Source organism: Candoia aspera, chromosome 15, assembly GCF_035149785.1.
Source record: "Candoia aspera isolate rCanAsp1 chromosome 15, rCanAsp1.hap2, whole genome shotgun sequence".
In the NCBI taxonomy this organism is placed as follows: domain Eukaryota; kingdom Metazoa; phylum Chordata; class Lepidosauria; order Squamata; family Boidae; genus Candoia; species Candoia aspera.
The window spans coordinates 12056040-12077952 of record NC_086167.1 but is presented as its reverse complement, the minus strand read 5'-3'; positions in this window follow the sequence as shown (position 1 = coordinate 12077952).

Genomic DNA, 21913 nt, shown 5'->3' with positions numbered 1-21913 from the left:
ATCTGTAAAAACTGTGTATACAGGGATCCCCAAAGATGTAAATGACAAAAGAGGGTAGCACCTCCCATCAGGTTTGTTCGTTATAAATTTGCATGTATTCAGATTAGGAAGTCCACCACCAAATATTTAGAGCAATATTTGCTCTATTTACCGAAAGGTTTAAGCCCAGCATATCCAATGAAGGCTAAGTTTCAGAGTTTTAAATACTATTATTAATACTGTTATTAATAGTAATATACATACTATTGTATCTATTATTCAATTCAATTTTATTTACGGCCAAAAGATCTATTATATTAAAAAGGTTCCCTAAATGCTCTATGTTCAACAGAAGAAGTCTCTACCATTGCAGGCAAACCTTGAAGAAAGTCACCACAGGAGGTCCTATTTCATACAGATGCAAACAGATGCAAACTCCGGCTCCTGTGTTCTAGGCAGCATCAAGTCTTACTTGCCATGTTTAAAAATAAAGAAGTGGGAAAGAAGGGAAAGAAAAATCACAATGAAAGTGTCAATCTTATCTTGGCTTTCCTGCTCTGGCTACCACTTGGGTAATTTTATCTCGCTTGCAAGCAAACAATAACAGAATACCTTTGAAACATCTGAACTGTCAGCTAGAGCCTACCGCTTCGGCGAGCAGGTAACGGCGTTCTGTGTAGTCATGCTGGCCACATGACCACGGAGGAAGTGTCTACGGACAAACGCCGGCTCTTCGGCTTCCAAACGGAGATGAGCACCGCCCCCTAGAGTCGGACACGGCTGGACGTAATGTCAAGGGAAACCTTTACCCTTTACCTAGGAAATGGGGGTGGGAGGGTGGGAAAGGGGCTTGCTCGATGCCTTCTTATTTCTCGCTCTCTTTTTCCGCCTTCAACTGTGAGATAACTCACAAAGCAGGCAGAGCATCAGAAAAGAGAGGAAGGTGTGCAATCAAATGAGATGTCAGCCCAAACCATCGTGATCTCCTTGGTTTCCCCTCAACGATAGAGGCTGAAGAGTAACCATCTCCAGATGTCAAAGAAGTATATCCTTGGTCGGGTGATACAGCAGGAGAGAAGCAGAGATAACATTGCCAAAGGAGTGCAAGGAATAAAAACAGTGGTGCATGGGCTCTGGGGAAGAAGTAAGTGTAACAAGGAGAAATTACTCTGCCCTGATTCCACATGGTGTAGTGAAGTCGATTTCCTAACGTGACCTACCACCCACCCAACGTTGAGGCGTTGTAGGATGACGAGTTGATACTACGCAGACCAGAGTGAGAGGAGCACAGTGACAGAATGATTGCTATTTCAAAGCCCTGCTTAGTTTATTGTTGAAAGAGCTTAGCGCCTACCAAGTGCAGAATCCTAATCGACTTACAGGATCGCTGCAAAAAGGACACAATGGATACTGGAGGAAGAAGAGGATGCAAATATGGTGAGCTGTGTCAGTTGTCTTCTTCCTGGGGTCTCTAGATGCAGTGGGACTGTAAGAATGCAGCCTACATCTGGAGGACACCTGAGTTGGGCAGATGTTCATGAAACAAGTTCGTTTTATTGCCCATTTTGGCAAGACGCTTTCCTGGTATGGCACTGCCTGATCATTACAGGAAGCGCCAGAGAAAGGAAAGAAGAGTTTTTGCAAAGAGCCTGGCCAGGGTTTTGAGCGATTAAAGAAACTGGAAGAGATACCCTTGACAATCTCAAATGTTTTAAAAAGGGAGGTCCTTAAAAGATTTTAAAAATTTACTTTAGGAGGACCTAAGACCATAAGCAGGTACCTGCTGGATTGGACCTTTGGCCCATCTAGTCCAGCAGTCTGTTCTCACAGTAGCCAGCCAAGGGCACAAGGAAGCCCAGCAGTCTCCCAGCAGATAGCAATCCTGCTACCATTAAGGCTAATAGCTGTTGATCCCATGACTTCCATGAAGTGGCCCAACCCTTTTTGAAGCCAACCAAGCTGGCAGCAAATTCCAACGTTTCATTGCGTGTTGTGTAAACATGTTCTTTTGTCTGTTCTGATTCTTCCAGAAATCAATTTCATTGCTGACCTCTAGTTCTACTATTTGGGGACATAGAAAATAGCTTCTCCTTGTCCACATGGAAAGAACCATGGCAGCTAAACTTTCTTCTGAGAGGACCCCATCCTTCTACGAACTCCTCTAGGAGCAATCACATCTCTGATTAGTTCTCAGGGCTTTTCCATTCCTATGGCAACAAGGTAGGGAGGACTGATCAGTGGTTAGGGGCACATCAGGTGGCCAGACATCAAGAGAAGCCTTGTAGGAAGGCAAGGGGGAAGCCCCAAAGCCTTGCAAAAGTTGATCTCAAATTGTAATTTTAATATGAAAGGGGGAAATCATTAGAGTCACCCGACTCCCTCTGTTGAGTCTTAATTAAATGGAAGTGCCAAGAAATAGAGCTTCAGATCTTGTCCTGGCTCACCACTCCTTCTGACCTCCACCTCGCGATTCTTGGGCGAAGCACAGAACTTGGTGCTTTCTGCTGGAAGGCGTTTTAATGCTTAACAAGGACACTTAAAGATAGCCTGGTGCTGTTTCACACTTGCGCATTTCCCTCTCGCCCCCCCTTCTCGCTCTCACGCGGGGAAAATCCGCAGGAAAGCTGACATGTTTTGCTTTGTAATCGCATGACGGCAAATCCTCGGGAAAGACGGCAGAGGGCCAGAAGCCAAGGATGACAGGCTTCAGATTCTCCAACAGTAGTGAAAATAACCCACAGGAATCCTTGGAGGATGCCTCTGAGCCTCCTTCCGTGAGCCAAATGGCAGGAATGCAGGAAGGATAGGAAGGAATTTTGGCTTCTCCCGGACGGATAACAAGGAGGGAGAAAGGGTTAGGGTGGGCCAGCCCTTTGCTTGTATCTGTAATTCAGAAGGAAACTGCAAAAAGGGTTCTCCTCCTCCTCCTCTTCCTTTGCGGCAGAGAAGCCACACATTTTAGGTCAGAGGTCAAGTGAGTACTGGAGGCTAAACTAATTATTGTGATTTGCTCATCTTTTGTAATTAATTGCGAGAAAGCTTAAGACTGTGAGCTGCTTCCACAAAAGTAAAGCTGAAGGACCAATTAATTAAAAACAGCAGTGTTTAATGAGGCCCTTTTCACTTCCCTCATGTCGTTTTTTTGGTGGTATTTGTAAGAAAACAACGTTGCACCTCCCCACCTCCTCGATAAGATGGCACGGCGGGCACTTAGGAAGCCGATCTTCTCCACGCCCGTCGTGTTTTATCCTGCTTGACATGGGGAACAAAAGCTCTGGAGCGCAGAGCAATTTGTAGGGATTAAAAGGGAATGAACGCTGCAGACCGTGTTAAGCAGGGGTGCGCACGCACACGTGCGTGTATCCAGTTCAATTATCAATGGGGGACTGAGATCCCATTCAAGCCAGGAATGCTGGCCATCCTACTCTGCTGAGCTAGCACCCTGCAAGAGATCAATCTGGGGATTTAGCAGCAAAAACTTTTAATGGGAGGTTTAGAAGCCAACCACCTTACATCAATGGTGCTGGAGAAGTATGGCAACGCGCCCTTCCAAAATTATAGCTGCCCTTGCATGCAGGCTGTGGTGGATGTGGTGGCATCTACCAGCCTGTTTGGTGGGCTGCTTCTTATAACATAATAAGGTGCCACTGCGCACGAATATTCCCCCCTTCTTATTTATCCTCCAGGCTCATATGCAGAATGGGGTGTGCTCTTTTTGCCAGAATGCCTCCGAAATTTCTAAAAAGGTTCCAAAATGTTTCTTCTGCATTACTCTAGACCCTTTGGGGTTCTCCAAAGTGGTCAGTATCGACCCCCAACAGTTGATGGGACTATCCATTATTATTGTGGTTATTAGTAGTAGTAGTACTATTAAAGTAGTATTTATTAAATTATCATCATATAAAAAATTTGGGGGGTCGATGAACGATCTGAAACTTCATGAAGGGGTCAAGCTGAAGAGTTTGGGGACCCCTAATCTAGGGAGATTCTGGGTTTAAATAGGATCCGATCAGTCTCACACCCAGATAGCTATAATATTAATATGATATTTTCATTTATGTCCTGTTATATTCTGTATTGTATGAAACTTTGGTCTAGGACCATAAACAAACTTTACTTACTATATATTCTTAAGGATATGGCGTGCGATTCAAAACCCTAACTTGGTCTGATACAGGTAGTCCTCATTTAGTGACTGCCTTGTTTAGTGACCATTCAGTTATGATGGTGATGAAAAAGTAACTTTATGACCAGTCCTCACATTTAGGACCTTTGCAGGTCTGTAAAGCGAAGGAAAGCTGAAGGAAGATCATAAGCACAGTTGCAGTTTCACTTAGCAACCGCTTCCTTTCATGACCCAGTTGCCGGTCCCCATTGTGGTTGCTAAATGAGGACCACCTGTACAGCTGTTTCTGCTTCAAAGCAGCTGCACCTCCTTTAAGGCCAACTGTTCTGATCATGCTGGAAATGTTTTGAGAACACTTTCAGAATCTACTGACAGTGGTCAAAACAACACAGTTTGAATGGAAAACGGCCGTTGCCGTCTCCCGACAACACGCTTCACATCTGAAATGGTTCATCTTCAAAATGCTTTGCCCACCTGAGTTAGCAATCCTTTCAGTTAGGCCCCGTTGTGCAGGAAATGCAGGCAGTGCATAAAACAGCGCAGCAGAAATGTCACCGTGAGACTTTAGACGACAGATGGGAAAAATCTCTTCTTTGCAGAGCTGTTCATCCTGATGCTTGAGTGTTACATCAACGCAGCCCTGACCGTCGCCTAAGCTAGGCGGTAACGGTTATTTGTGGCAAAAAAAAAAAAAATTAAAATCCCCCAAACCAAAAATAGCATCCTCAGAGAAGGTGTGTACATAATTTCTGCCTTGAAACCAAGATGTGGGGGAAAAGATGCACGCTGAGAATTTAAGCAACATCTTTTTTTTTTTAAGGCAGGATTGCAAGTAAAATCACCAAATTGAGCTTGACTCCTACTGTAGGGTGGTTGTTTTTTTGGCAAGGATACAGAAGTGATTTCTCACTGCTTTCTTCTGGGGACTTTTTTTTTAATTCCTGAGTCAGCCTGGGGATTTCTTGGTGACGTCCCATCCAACAGCTAACACGGGCCAACTTTGCATTTTTAGATCAACTAAGGCCTCTGCTTACGTTAAATGGGTGAACTTGGTTTCCCCACTCCTAGTCTAGCATTGTCACCATTATCCCACCCTGTCTCTTGGGCTGAGAGGGAGGGACTCGCTCAAAGTCCCCCAGGGAACTTCTGGGTCTGACGGTGGACTAGAACCTGGGTCTTGCCCTCTTAGTCCACCACCTGCACCTCTGCACCACCTTGGCTCTGAATGAGAGCTAGGTTCACCTTCTCCCTTTTCCACTATCTACTTATTGATCAGCTGCTATCTGCATTCAACACACATTAAATCCGAATGTACATTTTGTCCTCTTTGCCCCTCACCTGATAGTTAACAGCAAACAGGAGTTTCTGGAATCTCCTGGGTAGCCTGGAACCTATTAAGCAGATTGGACCAGAGACTGATCCCAAGTCACCCAGCCGGCTTCCAGTGGGCAGGACTAGGCTGAAGGCTGGACTCGAGAAGTTTGGTCCCCCTTTGGCCTAGTTCTATCCACTAACCATTTCATCACCCTTCCTTTCTCCAAAGGAACAACATACTATAGTTTTACCTTCACTGCAAGCCTCTAGGATAGACTACAGCAAAACAAATCAACCAGTCTGATAATGAACTGGTGGTGTAGAAATTTGAATTCAGGTTTCTTCTGTCCTGGTTCAACCCTTTGGTCATGTGAAATATAAATGCACGTATGAATGAATGAAGTGGTATTTTCCTCCCAGCCCTACTAACAATGAACACGTTATCCCTACAAGAATCCCTGTTTTCTTTCTCCTACCCTCCTGGAAGCTTTTACGAAAACACCACTTCCCCTTGAGATCTTGTCGCTCTTCAACCTGTTCCCTTTCCACCTGCACTTTCCCGCTCTTAACAGAAGGCATTGACGTGGAAATCCTAACCCACCATCTGTTCCTCACTTGACCACATGTGGTTGGGAGTGGGGGGTGGGGGAGAAGAGGATCAGGGCAGTTGGAATCCAACTGTGCTCCAGCAGACTCAAGTGCTGACCCGTATTTTATGGTCCAGCATGGCCCTTAATCACATATGCAAACACTCTTTCTGTGCTAGGGGTCCCTGGTTTAGAGAAGATAAATGCAGCTGTCCAAATTCATCCACAGCTTTCTAATCCAGATTATCTAAGGCCTGGCTGCCTCCCCTGCATCAGTTTCGAAGCACAACCAATGACACAATTTTATTCCTGCTTTCCAGGCAGTCACAAAGATGATCGAAACTCCCCTGTTCCCCATTGCACACCCCCAGCCCGAAGAAGTTAAACAGAGGTTTCTCAGCTGTCATTATTAAACAATAAAGCAGGCAGAGCAAGTCAATAACAGTCACAACCACTGCCACATCTCTTTGCTGCAAATCAAAACTGAGTAACAGCCCTGGCTTGCCCCTTCTATACATGTCAGAGGACGAATTTATTTTACTTTCTGAGATATTTAGTCTGTTACTCAGGTATGAAGATAGTTAAGGCATGGTAGATCATTTGTCCTCCCCGCCCCCAACCCTTTTGCAGTTCCATGTTTCAGTCTGAACTAAAATGGGGGTCAAGAATTAAGAAGAAGGAACAAAACTTTTTCATCTCACATTCTTTCCGACACTAGTGTTGAATTCTAGCTGTGAATTCTTCCATAAACTCCACAGCTATTTCCATCAGACAATTAACTGATGTCTGGTGTGTCTACCCCCACCCATACACACACTTGTTTTCTCTTTTAAGCCTCACCTATTTGTGTTTTGGTCACTGTGTTTTTTAAAGCATGGTCTTCAGCAAACCATATAAAACTGTACTGGTCGTTGAGCCCCAAAGTTGCTTATGTATGGTTAATCTCCAATCCACAGACAATGTTCTTGGTACTGAGTAGAGTGTTTCAAAGCATGTACCAGGTAACTATCTATCACCGTTGTTTCATCCCAGATTTAAACCCATGCCCACAAGCCAGGAGCGAAGGTGATGGACGCTCCACTGCATCTTATCTAGGTTGGTGTGAAGCAATATTGCAGCCTTGGCTGACACTTATAATAGTTGGGCTGGACATATGTTCAAAGCATGTATATGAGCCTCTACCAGTTATTGCAAGTGATGGCTGAAACTCTGGAGGAGGCCTCAGAACAACACAAAGGTCGGTGGCCACTTCATTTTTAGAAACAAAGTGGGGCATCTGAATTCACTTGAACCATAGTTTGCACAAAGTATCCATTTTGAAGATCTGCACAGCCCAAATCTTAACATTCGGACTTGGGTGTAAGCAGAACTAGGATGAAGGAAGCCATGCTGCTTAGGAAAAATCCCCACTCCAACAAAAACCCTCCACAGTACCTCCTGACGTGTCTCGTTCCAAGGTTTGAGAAGGCTTCCCAATCAAGAAGCTACAAAGAGCTGTACCTTTGGAGGACCACTACCTGGCGAAATCACATCAATTCTGTTGATTCCTGACATTATCTCACCACCTTCTGGAGATGGCAAGTAGACTTGTGGTCCACTTCCCTCAGTTAGTGGTGCAGACAAAACAGTTGAAGTGTAATCCGTTTTGTGTGAGTGCTGTTCAGATTTCAGATATTGCTCCCCAAGTATGGACCACAGGAAGGATTAGAGGCATCTGTCCATGCCTTCTTCTCTGCCCACAGGTGTGCACAGGGAATATTTGGCATGTGTTAGCAGCCATGTCAACACCTAGTTCCTCATCTCTTCCCACGTTAAGATAAGTGACAGACTGAGCCATCGTGTTCTTTCAATATAGCAGAGAGCCTACTTTGAGAAGTCATCTTCTGGGCAATCCAATTGTCACCATGCAACAAAGCACAAGGAGACAAGCCAAGAGCCCTGGCTGTTGTTTAATGTCTGATTGGTGCTTTTATGAATAGCAGTGTCAGTCATTCTTCAACTCCAGCAACTCCTAATATACTCAAGAGGTTAACTCTTAATCAGTTCTGACATCTGGTAGCCGGTTCCAAGTCCCTGCAGAAATTAGTGAGACATGAGCTAGGCTGGATTCTCTCTTTCTCTGTTTTCTTCCAGATCACTTCCACAAATCCCTCTTCCCATTAGTTGTAAGGAGCTGAAGTCTTCCTCTGCTCCTACGTGAACATGAGTTTTGCCTCCAGGCATTCTGAAACAGTCGAAATTCTCAAGAAAGCAGGAACAGGGGGACAGCAAGAAAGAAAGGAACAAGGAAGAAAAAGGAATGGAAGGTGCTACAGCAAATCAAGATTATATGCTGGGGCAACAAACAGGAGTGGATGAGTATCTGTCAGCCTTCCCAGGTAGACCAGACAGAAAACACGACCGGATGAGCTAATTCTACTTTATTGTAAGGCTACATTGACAGAACCTGGCAAGTCTGAAAGTACAACCCACTCACCCCCATCACCTTTACAGCCCAAGAAGCTAGGGAGGGTCTCTTCTGAACCTCTTGCCCTGCCCACCATCTAGAAATCAACCAGCCTATAATGAAACGCTAACATGTCAGAGCAATATGTCCAAACCTAAAATTCTGGTCAATATCCTGATCTAGTATGCTAGCACTGTTGGGGTTATTACTGCTCCCAAATAATAAGGAGTTTTGAGCTTTCCAATATTGGCCTCTCTAGACCAATATATTGTTGTAATGGTATGTGGGAAAGACCTTGGGAGACGGGACAAAGAGGGGCTGCCAAGGGAAGGGCCGGATAAGAGACAGCTTAGCCTGCAGCTGCATAATGGCTGGAGCAAGGGGACTCTTTACAGCACTCTCGGGCTGTAAAGGAGACAGGACGAGGGAGAAAATTGTAGTTTCATTCTTGCAAGATTGATGTCGGCCTTGCAGGGTAAACCAGATTGGAAACATAGCCAAATAAGCTAATTCAACTTTATTGTAAAGCTACATTGACAGAAAGTCTGAAAGTACAATTCTCCCCCCTCTCCTTTACAGCCTGAGAAACTAGGGAGGGTCCCTTCTGAGCCTCTTGCCCCTCCCACTATCCAGCTGCGGGCTATGCCTTCTCTTATCTGACCGTTCCCTAGGTGGCATCTTTTGGCCCAGTTTCCCAAGGTCTTTCCCACATACTATTACAGCATCAGTGTACCTTCAGATACCTGCTTTGACACTGGCTAGGTTTTCTATAGACCTGACTTTTTAAAAACATTGCTTGAAATGAAAAAAATGAGAAACTGGCAAACTGCAGAACACAAGCTTTATTTCCAAGAATGTTCCTGGACTACATATAAGCCTGATGGACAGTCCTTGAACCAGTGGATGTATACAGCTTTTTGGGGTGGTTTACTCACTGGTCCCCTTTGGTGCTTTCCACTCTATCAGAAATCCACCACTAAGTCCTCAGAGGTTTCTTTCACACATTTCACAGAAGCCGAAACTAAACTGTCTTCAGATGCAGATCATACCCAGAGGACATAACAGTAGTCAAAATCAAAGCAACACGAATTGTAGAACGTCAGGACTGGGTGGAAGGGGACGGTCCTTTCCATTAACCCCACTTAGTTCCTTCAAGCCAACATCACAGCCTTCTGAAACCGCTGTGGTATTTTCATCTCCAGTTTATGGCATCTGGAAGGACCACTACTAAAAATTAAGCTCAATGATAAAGATAAAGTGATGATGTGTAACTTCATATTTCCTTCACATCAAACACCACAGCCTTTGGTAAAGAGAGAGCGCAAGTTTGTTCCAAAATAAGGGCTCACCAGAAACTAAGCTGAGTCACAGCACTGGCCAACTGTCAGCTGCCATAAACTGGAAATGAAGTAAACTGGCTTCCAAAATTCTGCAAGTCCTCAAGGACTTGACTGAGAACACATCAACAAGAAAACTAGGGAAGACCGGTGGCTCCAAATATCAAAATGTGGACACTTAACAAATTTGACTTAATTAATATTTAGGGATTCTATGACACTTAAGAGAGCACAAAGCAGATTGATTATGTACAATATCTAACTCACAAGATTTTCTGTAGCTACAGGAGGCTTGGCAATAGATCAACAAAGGCTTAGGAGCAGACAAAGCTGTCTTACAGAAGCCTGGGTCATCAGATCATGTGGTTTTCTAGGTTTTGGATTAACACGTAATGTGAACCCAGGCACTTCATTACAGCTTAGTGAAGTGTGCAAAAGTAGATGGTTATCATTGACTCAGTAATGAATGTTTATTATTGTTTAAGCAAAACATGATTTGGCATGTATGTGTGAACTCAACCAATGTGGGTTTATCCAGCCCAGAATATCCATCTGCCCACAGCAGCAGAGGAACAGGCTGTGTTCAGATAACACGCTAGGACACAGTATGATTAACCATTACTTACTTAATAAAGCACAACTGACTGGGTTCTCACAGCACATTAAACCATAATGTTTGTCTTACAGACTGCAGAGGCTGGGTTCGGCTCTAAACTGCAAGCAAGCCAACCACATTCTGGCTTAGCTTGTGAACCTTGCTTTTCCCAGATTTGTATCTATTTTCCTGATTGGTAGGAGAAACTCTGGTTAAACCTTCCTGCTGGAGCGCCCAGAACAGAAGGCCATGTAGCAAGCTGGATTCTTCAAAGCCCATCATAACTAACTGCCCCAGATCCTTCCTGTGCAAGAGACAGAGTGGATGTGTGCGGTGGCGGCGGCAGCTTTTTTAAAACCAGCCCAGAACATTTGGAAATTATTACAGTCCACTTGCTCTGTAATTACGAAAACCTGAAATTACTTTGAAGCTTTGGGTAGGGAAGGGGAACAGTGCAATTACTCCACCAAGCCATTTGCAACCTAATTATCTATGGGTGTCATATGCTCATATTTGCACATAAATGGGAGCCGTTTAAGGGTGAGACACAACCAAATGTATACCTCTGGGCTTTTGCCATTAATACGCTGGCCTCTCCAACAATTGCTAATAAACTAAACGAACAATAACCAGATGTTACATGCTGCTTTAACGATCAGCTGGGCTATTGGGAGGCTCCTAGTGGCAAAACCAAAACAGGAGGAGGAAAATGAGTTTTGGTTCAGCCACTGCACCCGCAATCTCAAGTTTACCACCCAAATTAAAACAAAAACAATGAGGGAAGAAGAGAATCACTACTACCAAAGCAACTTCTGGGCTCTCGTGGTGCCTGAGATAGATCACTGAAACTTTGCCTCCAAAGGATGATGTTATGGATCCTGAAGACCAGTTACAGATCATGGAGCTTCTCTGGATAATGACAACCAACAGCAAGGAATTACCAGGGCAAGGTACAGGATCTTTCAGGGCTAACAGAAATACTGGCTTATCTCTAGAGCAAGGGCATGGATGCCCACATCCACATATCAAGGAGCCAATGGAGGACTAGTGGAACAGCTCAAGGGTTGGGGCCAAAGTGAAAAAGCTCATCTTTCTAATATCCACTTTCCTCTTTTTTGAGCACTTCCTTTTTGCTCCCCCCCTCTCATTTTAATACTCTTTTTTCACTCTATCTTCACATAGTAACAGTGAACAGGACAGTGTTGGCGAAAGTCTTGTTCAATTCCATGCAAATGGGTGTCGCAACTATGCCAAAGACCACATATACTGCAGGTTAACGGATTCCTACTCTATGGTAAAGCAGTAGTGACCAGTTTGCTCTAGATGGGTTCATATGCTCCTCTTGATCCATTTGCTTCCATCTCATTCAACCACTTGTCCCCACTGTGGCAACCAGATGCTCCTGGGAGGACTACCAACTTTTCTAGGAAGAGATACCAACAGTTGATGCAACCACCTTTTTCCACTCTGCTGCTCAGCAGCTGCCATCCAAGAACCCACCATCGCCATTACTGAATGGAGTGTTGAAGATTGATAATCTCCCACCAGATTGCCCAAAAGTAGGTGAAAGTTGAGCCAACTCAAATTTCTGGTTCTTGCTTTCTGACCCTTCCAAAACATTGGTTTCATCCAAGCATCACCACCACAGAAATGCCCACTTTGAGATCTTAGGGCCACGTGCTGCCTCTAAGGACACCATCCGATTCTAATTTCTAGTGTAGCAGAAATAAAAATACATACCTGACCACAGTAATATAAACTGTATTTGCTACACTTAATGAAGATTAAATTACATCAAATCCAGTCTCCTCCTGGTTCAACCCATGCATTTTCCCCAGCTCCGCATCCCTTTTTGGAGCCTGGTTTCTAGCATGCCAATCAAACAGCGGATGTTGTGCATCCCTGCCATTGAAAAATAGGAGCAATCACTACAAGCTCATTTTACACACACACACGCACACAAACATCCCCTTGATCCTTGAGGGAGCTCCATGGAAACAGACTTGGATAGTGTCATTTCCTTTCTCCATTTAAATTCTTTGGGTTCCCCAAGAGAGAGACTTTGAAAATGGGTGTGCTATATTTCCTCGACAATACATGCCACTTGAGAAAGAATAAAATTTAGTAATTGCTCCCTAGATGACACTCTTCTTTTAAAACTTAATTAAAAATCCTTTCATTGGCTTCCATCACCCCTTCCTCCCATTCTTCTCCCCTTCTCTCCATAAGGAGAACAACCCTTTCCTTTCAGGGGAGGAAGATTAAATACACTTTCATGTGATCCAGAACAAATTAAAAATTAAACAAAACCATTTAGTTGCTTTTTGAAATACACCTCTTTTTTTTTGCTGCTGCTGCTGCTGTTTTGTTTTCGTTTTGCCCTTCCCTGCTACTCATCATCAAAATTGGAAAGCAAACAGATATCCCAACATGCCTGGAGGCACATTTGGAGGGCAAGAGAGTTAAAAATAACTTCAAATAATCCTTAGATCTAAGCACTAATGTTACAAGTGGCAAAAGGAATGGGAGGACAGAAGCCATCTCGATCTCTCTTTCATGCCCCTTGACACGTGAAAGTTTTATGTCGAACGAGGTACCAGGAGGAGCTGGTAGAAGGAAAGCAAGCTGTTCATCCTGGTCATTTTGCTTGCTAGCGCAACTTTGAACCAAGAGAAACTGCAACAATATGCCAAGGTTAAGTTCTTACTTCCCATCTTCAATTATTTTATATTTTATATTTTATATTTTATGTTCCATATTCTATATTGTATATCTTATATTTGTATTTTTATGTATTTATATTGAACTGTTTTCGCGATTTGCCATTTTTATTATTTGTGAGCCACCCAGAATCGTCGTACGCGAAATGGGCAGAGAAATGCAATTAATTAATTAATATGGCAAATATATATCCACCCATCCAGGCGGCAATCCCCACATTCGATGCCACTACCGCTTCTCATGATTGTTCAATGGGATTTTCATATTGCATTAGTTTTCAGCGAAGTCTGGCAAATAATTTTGATTTTGCCAACCCCTGAGAGGGTCTTGGGGGACCCCCAGGGGTCCTCAGAGCACACCTTGAGAAACACTGTCATAGGAAACAGCCAAAATATCATTAGAATTTGGTTAGATCTTGCATGATTCCAGAGGTTTATCACAATACGTCAGTGTTTACTTGGAAGATGGCTGAGATCTTATTTACAGCTATATCTTTCTGTATGTATGTGGATCCCCTGAACTATGTTGCCTCTGGCTTTGACGCGTGAAATTGAGCAGGGTACTTGAAAACCGAAGTAGTTTCACAATGTCTGGAGCACCAAGATCTCTACAATCAGATCTTGTGCTGTTTTTATTCTCCCTTGCAGGTAGCTGAAACGAACAAACCAAACTGTGCAAAAACGAGATGTTTTTCCCCTTCCTTCCTCTCTTACATTCATTCCCATATCTACAGCTCACCAAGCTCTGCACTTATTATGGATTTATACTAATCCATCTATTGAATTATTTATATAGGAAATCCTTGAAACATCTGTCTAGCTGTTATCTGATGAACCAGGTCTTTCATAACTGACATCCATGTCAGTTTAATCAGCAGGAATAGGTTATTATCTTGGTTTTCTAAGATGAAGAGGGCAATGGGGGGAAGAAAGAAGCTTATTATACGTTTGCGTACTTTATCCAATAGGAGGAAAATAAATACAGCTAGCTAGAAGATCACAATAGGTGCAGGAGGCAAGCAGTTATTTAGAATGGTCCTGTGGCTTACAAAATCCATAGTCTTAAGAACGGACTGCAACAAAGAGATGGGTTTTCAAATCTTTCCCACAGCTAGCCCCAAACCAGCTGACAAACTGGAAACGGAGTGGAATCACCAGCGAGAAGACCTGTCCTTCATTAAAATGTCATCTTCCCAAGCTGCAGAAGAAATAATTTCTGCTAATACAGTAGATGGTTGAGATTTACTTGAGAAGCTTTGGCCCTACAGGTCAAAAAATGTTTTTTTTTTTCATGTCCATATACAAGCCCTTTAACCATGTATGGAAGGGTAAGTGGATCACATCAATGTGTGGCTGCACACACTTAGAAGATCAGCAATGTCCAACCTGGAAGAATATCCAAGCATCATGAGAATGAAGGACCTCTGCATGGAGTATAATAAGACCTTTTGCATTGTCCTGGGCAAATATACACAAAGTTGTGGTGCACAATCAGGCAGCCATTGGCAGCTTCTATCACTACCAGCAAGGCTAACAAGAAGTTGAAGAAAATGCTAATTCTGCTCAATAGTTTTTCTAGCCGTAGGTCCCTTGGAACATGGCTTTAAAAGCAGGATGAATATTCTGCGTTCTACCATTGGACGACTAATTTCCCCTGATCCCATTTCCAAATTCCCTACAGTTGAAATACTTGAAATGATACAGAAGGTGGAAGATGCAGGTAGGAGAACTCTATAGAAAAGTGAAGAGCCACCCGCTTCATAATGCAAGTAGCAAATATGGATGCTCCAAGATTATTATTTTGCTGATGTTTTCAGAGGGAATCCAAGGCCCTGCCAGGATGCTGTCTACCACACGTATTCCCTATAACTCAATCTTTTGGGGCTGTTACTCCCATTACCAGCTGCTTTCAACTTTGAAAAGAAGACTTACCTCCATCTGGCATCTGGATTTCCCAGAACGCCCCTGGGTTCATACAGAATTACACAGGGCCCTGTGGAGAAATGGAGTCAAGGCATGATGGCAGGGTTCTCCTTGCTGCTGCTGTTTTTGCTTCGGAAAACAGGCCTTAGCAACTTCCTTTCTAGGTTGAGGAACCCAGGATCTGTATCTGGTAGAGTTGCTGTGATGGTCTTCCATCTCTGGAGCTCATGAGTCTCTGAGAATATACAAATGGACTTCTGGTTTAAGTGGGAAAGAAAGAAAAAAAAATCTGCGCACAACGTAACAGAGAAAGCAAGCCAATTTGACAATCATGCTAATTGCTTTAAATGCTCTGCTTCTTAAACCGAAGGAGGAGGGGAACAGCTGCAGATGCAGCAGGGAGCGCAAAGCATTTTGTCTATGCGCTGTGGCTGTTTTTCTTTATTCTAGCAGAGGTCCCCTATCTTGATCCCTAAAATCAAGCACTGGGAATTCAAGATGCAGTGGGAATGAGAATTAACGAGGCCATTTTGATGGGCAACGATGCTGAGTAACAAGGACTGGTGGGACTTTTCAAATTTCCCAACATCACTGAATTTCATCTGCTTGAGAATTTGGCGAAGAAAAGATTGTTCCAACTGTCCCTAGTATGTGTGCGTGCACGCATGCATGGCATTTGTGTGTGTGTATCCTCCCTCTGAATTTGTTTTGCATTGTAGTGACAGCTCTCTTTTCAATTCGCCTGGAAACCATCCCAGAAAGTTGATGGATGTATTTTTAGCCTCCCTTTAATCTTTCCCAAGCACGGTGGCAGATTGCAACCTATCTCGGTTTCCCTAAACCTGGCTGTGAGTTATGCTAGTAAGAAAAACACACACATATAAGTCAATGACTTTGGATTGATTGCTGCCCTGGAAGGATATGGAAATGTTTTTTTTAACAGCGAAGCCATTCAAGCTATAGGAGATTTGATCATACGCATTTCATCCCGGATGTCACATGTAAGGAGAAGATACATTTGTCACTGTGTAAAACATTCGGAATTAACAATAAGTACTTGTCAAGGTTTGGCTTCGCCCAGGAAGGCAGATGCCTATAGCAAAATAACCTGTTGGAGCAGAGCTTTGTTCAAAAAGGATTAAACTTATTCTGTAAGGCAGGGCAGCACAAAAGCTTTTATGTTTCCTCTGATGCCTGAAAGATCTTAAACTAAAATCCAGATAAAGGCTGACACCAAAAAATGCTCCTCTTAACTATTGAAATCAACTATTTCAAGGTTGAAATCAACTATTTCAACCTTGCCGGTGGGATCAAAAACAACAAATCTGAGCAAAATAAAGCAGGCGGGGAGGGAGGGAGGGGGAAGGGACACAGCCCAACCTTTCAAAATAGTACTAAGAGAAAAACTTACTCATGATTACAGGTTAGAGATTTCGGGCATCCTGTCAAGCTTACAAAGACTCAGGAGGACCGAAATATTCACAGCAAAGTTGATGAGCAGCTCATTGGCCTTTTTCTGAAGCCCACCAAGTCGCAGAAGTAGTTGATCCTCCACCACCATCAGTTAAAAGTGGGGAAAGGATGATGCGCCCCCACTGCTTTCTAAAAAATGGGCCAATGTTTTGAATAAGAAAGGCAAAATGAGTGGACAAAACTGTATGAGTAATATAAGTAAGTGTTGATTCCTTGGGTTCATGATGTAATCGCAGCCTCTGCGCAACCCCCAGGGATACCACCCACCTCTCTTTGGATGTGGGGTCTGGTAAGAGTTTGGCCAACAGATCAGGAATGTGCCATGTTGGGGCACTACACATGAAATACTGTAAATGGGACTTCCATTCTCTCTCAGCAAAATCTGCTATGGGTAAAGAAATGCTTCCTTTCTAATAATTCTGGTTCTCCCTTCACTCAGCTTTTGGCCTGACCCCCATGCCTAGGCCAAAGTTTGGTCTGGATTTTAACAATGCCCCATCCTTCACATTTTTCAAATCTTCCAGCTCAAAACTCAGATCAACACAGTTTCCAAAATTCGTCATTTGAGAGGTGTATTTAAACATGCATTTAAATGTAAGTTTCCATAAGGATCCTTTAACTTGTTTACTGATGAAGAAATGGGTTGAGGGCAGTAGGGCAGTCAGACTGCCCATAGCTTTGCTTGCTGAGGATGCTGCATTGCAGGTCTCTGCTTGTACCAAAGTAAGCACAGTAATTCTGAGAGGAAGCCACAAGGCAGCATGACTCTAGCCAGCATTGATTGCAATCTACAAGAGACACTTCGCAGGAACTGAAGTATTTGTGCATCCTTATCACATCAGTGCCCAGAAGTAAACCATCCAAGGATGTAGGGCGGGGGGGGGGGACGCTTTGGGGAGATCATCAGGATATACTACAGATTTGGTTTTCTTTCTCACGTTTCTTCCAGGGAAAAGCTTTCCCTTTCTAATGCATCACCAGAGGCAAAGATGAATCATCATGCTGTGATAATAACTTCCTACAAGCGTTGAGTCAAGAGTAGCATGTTTTTTTTATCACACCGGGGCAAAAGGTGTTTCCCATCACAAAAAAAGAAATCTTAGAAGGCAGTGACATTACTCACTTGTTTGTTTCAAGTCTGATCCAGGATGGTGGCTGAGTTCACTCATACTGCTAATCCAGTATGGCTTAGCACTGGCATAACATGATGTGTGAACCCAAGTGCTGTGGTCTGTAAACCACAGATGGTCACGCCCAGCTTGGATTTGGAGGACTCAGATGCTGAAGATGCACCAGATGAGAGTCAGCCTCAAGAAGTGGCAAGCAATCGAGCATTTGAGGCTGACTCTGCTAGCAATCATCCAGCTGAGCCCACTGTCAGAGGACAAGGAATCTTATCCCAGTTTCCTGGGATAGGTGCACTACTATCTGCGCCAAGCAGAAGAAAGGAGTTCAGGGTGTGTGAAGGAATTTAGAGCTGACCCTGGGGAAGGTATGAGGGAGCTTTCAAGACTGATGTCAGCTCTTTGGGGTAGGTCAGGTCAAGAGACAGGCATGACAGGGATTCCAAGAATGTTCTTCATTGTTGTAGGGTATAACAACAGAATCTTGAATGCTTTTCCAGGTTTCTCCCTGACCTATCTTATACTATGCAAAATAAAGGCAAGGTTACCTTGAGTTTCTTTCTACCTCTGGATGGTGTAACCTCTTCTCTAAGCCCCTCCTTAATGATTCACTCATACCTTCCTCAAGGTCAGCTCTAAATTCCTTTACACTGTGTCTCCTTGCCCAGCAAGGGTGGCCTGGCCTTAATTCGGTTCTGCCCATCAATGAATCAACGTAAGGACCATCACCGCCCAGCCACAATCCATTGGGAACAGCCATCCTAACCTGGACTCTGTGCACTGGAAGCCTTGAACCTCTACTCTCCTGAAACTCAGTCACACTGAATTTGGACCAGCTGATGACTCACCCATGGATGCCCAGACTTGCTTCCACCTGTTGCTTTAGACTTATTGCTGGGCTTGGGCAAGCTCATGCTCATTTGGAACATTGCTAACAAGCGTACATGTATATATCTAAATGATTTATATGGCTGCCCATCTCACATGACATGGGAGCTCTGCCCAACACTACCTTTGCTTTGCTTTAAACCAAAGCAAACTCTTGAAACTCACTCTTTTGGTGCATGTGTTTGGTCTGGAACAGGACATCTGTTGTTGTTTAGCGTGCTCTGCAAATCCAGATAAATACGATACAAAAATCATGATTTCAGTTCAGTGTGAATCTGTAGAGGAATGCAAAGCCCACCTTGACAAAGACAGGCAGGAGCAGTTAAGGGAAATACAAGATGACTCAATCTTAGGAAAGAAGGCAGTACGAGAAAGAAACTCAAAATAACCCCACGTTGATTCCCTTTGGTATAAGAGGGGGCAGAGGTAAATTCTGATAGGCTTCCAAGATTCTGTTATAATACCCAATAACAATGAAGTAGCATTCCTGCAACCCTTGTGATGTCTGTTTCCTAACCTGGCCCACCTTGAAGGAGTGACAAAATGCAGACGATGACCTTTTTTCTGCTGAATGAAGTTTTAATCCTTTTATTTCACTCACAGCCTCACTGCAACACTTAGTGATCCGAAAATCCAGTTGTGATCTTCCCCGTGCTGAATTAACACATTTCTGAACCACACCTCAATTCCTAAAATTCTTCAGGGGAGACTGCCAAGTTCCCATCTTTCTGAATTAACAGCTTTCCAAATCCTGGTTAGGCAGCCAGTTTTGGGATGTGAGAATGTAACACCAGAGTATAAAATCTTGGAAACCCTTGTTTCCACATATGGGCATCAAACCATCTTGGAAACATATTATAAACCCAGCTTAATCCCTTTGTTGCCCTGTATTTCAAAAGCATACTTATCCGGCTAGATTAATAAAGACATCTGCCTGTTTTCCCAATTAATATTATTGCTTAAATCTATGTAATGAGAAGGGATAGGATTTCAATTTGGGGCATGTTAACCTGACTGCTGGAATAATTCAATGTGGATGAAAAAACATCACCCCGAGTTAATTATGCTATGGCTCGTTAAGAATTGTTGACTTCAAAAAGCTTCCAGGGAATACGGGACTCCGCGTCAAGATTTTTTCAAAGGCAAACCTGATATTTTTTATTTTGGGTATGCCTATGCTCCATGCAGCTGTATTTCTTTGTCCCTAATCTCCAGACAAACCTAATCTCCAGATTAGCTAATGCAAAGATTACCATGTTTTTGTTGCTTGCAAATAAGGGCACACAGATATTCTAAACCATAGAGGGATTGGTTGCACTGTTTTTTCCCTTCTTCTTCTCTTCCTTTTCAAGATCTGGATGTAATGGTCAAGGGATAACAACTCTGGTGGCTTTCCAATATTCTGGATAACATCTTTCACAGTCCCATTCTGGGACTGAAGTTGAAGAAATCCAGTGGGTACCAGGTTGGAGATGTCTCTGCCATCAGGTGTCAAACCCCCCGGTGTCAGGGTCAGGCTCGCTTCGCAATAAGACACAGACTCACTTAATGGGTATTAAGGATTTCCGGTTTATTGGAATGGTAGCTGACAGAACGAAAAACGAGAACGGGGTGTGTGGTGTGGAGGTGCCCATTTTATACCCTCTTGTATGGCCCCGGGCTCCTCCACCCTCTATTGTGCCAATCCCTCTTGATGGGATCCTTGATGGCTGCATGGGCGTTTTCCCGGTGTCTTCTCTTGTCCTCTCGATTCTGGTGTGTCCTCCAGGGCACCAGGTGCGGCTTATCTCTGCTCATCCGATGTCCTTCTTTTCAGCTGTATATGGGTCCATGGGTGTGGGTGCTTTGGGTGCTTGTTTTAATCCCTGGTTTAACTATCTTCTTCCTCTATTCCTTGATGATCATGATCTACGTTGTGAGGCTCTTTGTGCCTTGCAACGAGGTCATGACACACCGGACAGCCAGGCAAGATCAAGGAAGTACGATTCTGCATACTTTGTAAGATCTCTTAACGCTAATATTAGGGGTCAATACTTGGAAACTGCAACAGGAATTCCCAGCCCTCGTTGATTAATGAGTTTTTTAAGGCAGGGTCTCTCACAATGCTTCCAACCTTTTCTTACCACACTTCTTGTCGCATGGACTACGTTGCTGTTTATGAGAGGCTACCAACAGGCTCCGTTCCTGCTTCCTGGCTGGTCACATCTACCATTTCTTCTAGGACTTCCTCATTTTCTTTGCAGCATCTCGCATCAGGGTTCTCCTCGGGAGGTGTTTCAGATCATCTGTCCGCCTGAGCCAATGGACCTTCCTGGGTATTTCTTGGGGCCCCAGCATGAGAGTTATTTATAGTTGAGGGTGAAGGGCTGAAAGCAGATGGTGCCAAAAGAAAAACACACCTTTTAGAGACAGCAATGGAGTCTTTTAGCTTGGAAGGACTGTCTAGTTTGCAAATAGCCTCAGTAGAAACCTTACTCAAAACTCCATCGTTTCCTCTGTCGTATTTTAGTTGGAAGTTCTGGGATCTCTCACATAGCCTAAAAAAGTTGGCACTAAGATCAGGTCATAATTTCTTTTTAATAACCATTACAGACTTCAGCCAAAATATAATAATAATAAAAGGAAGAAGGTACCAACAGCCCTGTGATGTCAGGAATGAAGAATTAGGTATTTTCCCAGATGGTTATTAAATTATCACTGTCTTTTATTTTTTATTTTTTTTAATGCCATAAGACCATTTATTCAGAGATGAGCGTTGCTGTAGCACCGGGGCCAAGCAATGGAGCCAGTTCCGTTACAAATCTAAGTGGGGAACGGGTGGGCTGAGTTGGTCCTGGATCCACCCACACTCTAAAAAAAGAAAGAATGCGAAGAGGCAGATCCAGGTATTGCCACAATGTTGAGAAACTGAGTTACCCACACTAAAAACTGGTATTATTAAGAATAGTCAGTCTGCTCCCACCTTCCCAGCAACAAAGCTGATGGAAGGTGCCTTGTATGTCTGGGGGAAGGAGAATGGCTGGAGGTGAATCTGTGTCAGGCCCAGCCCAAGAACACTGAACTGGAGCTGGAGCTGGAGCTGGAGCTGGAGCTGGAGCTGGAGCTGGAGCTGGAGCTGGAGCCGGAGCCGGAACCAGAACCAGAAATAGAACCGGAACCGGAACTAGAACCAGAGCTAGAACTGGAACCGGAACTGGAACTAGAACCAGAGCTGGAACCGGAACCGGAACCGGAACTAGAACCAGAGCTAGAACTGGAACTGGAACTGAAACCAGAACTGGAACTAGAACTAGAACTAGAATCAGAGCTGGAACTGGAACCAGAACCGGAACCGGAACCAGAACTAGAACCAGAGCTAGAACTGGAACCGGAACCGGAACTAGAATTAGAATTAGAATTAG